The following is a 1228-nucleotide window of genomic DNA, read 5'->3' as shown; positions in this document are numbered from 1 at the left end:
ATTTTGAAGTCATTCATCATCATTCTTACCTTGGAGAGTTTCCCGGGCCATGACTGCAGTTGGTAGGAAATCCTAGGTCAGAAGAAGGTCTGCTGTGCAAGCCGTCAGCATTCAGATGCTCAGTGGTTCTAGGGCCAAAGCCTGGTCATTGTAAATAAAATTGCAGGTCACTGTGGATACCAGGGTAGCGCAGGGGGACCAAGAGTGGATTATAAAGACTTGAGATTCTCAGGGGAGGTCCCCCATGAGGCCATCTCTGGTTGTCCCTCCCACTTTCCAAGGGACAAAGTAATCAAACTGCTTGTGGGAGCCACAGAGCATAATTTTGGAGTGTACAGATGTGTTTGCATTGTTTTTTTCATGCTATATTCATGTCCAATGAACAAGTTGCCGAGAGTAGTATGCATACCTCTTAATGTGTGTTTCCAAAGATTTGGTCCCTTGGGTACTTTGGAATCAATGCTGTCGTAATTACTGAGCTGCATCTTGCATACCATTTTGCCTTTGTAAGAATGTCCTTCACTAGAGCCTTAGAATCCACAGTCTTGGATTCTGGCATTGTTCATTTAACATCATTCAGCTTAAGTGCATGCATATTGTTACCTGGGATTTTAAATTGCAAAGTAGTATTCCATGCTGTGAACCTTATGTTTATTTTTTTCTTCTTCTTTTCTCAGTTGAGAATCTTTTATATTGTTTCTGGTGTTTGGTGACTATAAATAAAGCTGATGTAAGCATGGTAAATTTTTTGTACAAACATGAGTTTTTATTTCACTTGGTTAATTATCAGGGTGTTGTTTTGAACCTTTAGCAAATATACTTAAAACTGAGTAGAAATTATAAAACTGTTTGAAGTGCCTCAAAATTTTACATCCCCAGCAGTGAGCACATTGTGGCTTCTTCACATCTTTGTAGCACTTGATGTAAAAAATAATTCAAGTGCTTTGTAGGTACTTGATTTTCAAACTTTAATATTATTTATATTTTATTCTAGTATCTTTTCTTTATCAAGGATGCCTTGAGTAACCGTTTGCCACTATAATCATTGTCTGAAAATGTTTTCTTTTTCACAAAACCCCATAGATCCATTCTGTTCTTTAAGCCCATGATCTCTAAGCTCATTCTCCCAAGCATAATTGTCACAACTTCCTCATTGCAGGCATGTTGGTTATAGGTGTCTTCTACATAAAGGTGTGATTAGGCATTGATTTGTTTCATAAACTTAATA

This window comes from Condylura cristata, unplaced genomic scaffold (assembly GCF_000260355.1).
Source record: "Condylura cristata isolate star-nosed mole 26May11 unplaced genomic scaffold, ConCri1.0 scaffold00015, whole genome shotgun sequence".
NCBI lineage: Eukaryota > Metazoa > Chordata > Mammalia > Eulipotyphla > Talpidae > Condylura > Condylura cristata.
This window is presented reverse-complemented; position numbering follows the sequence as displayed.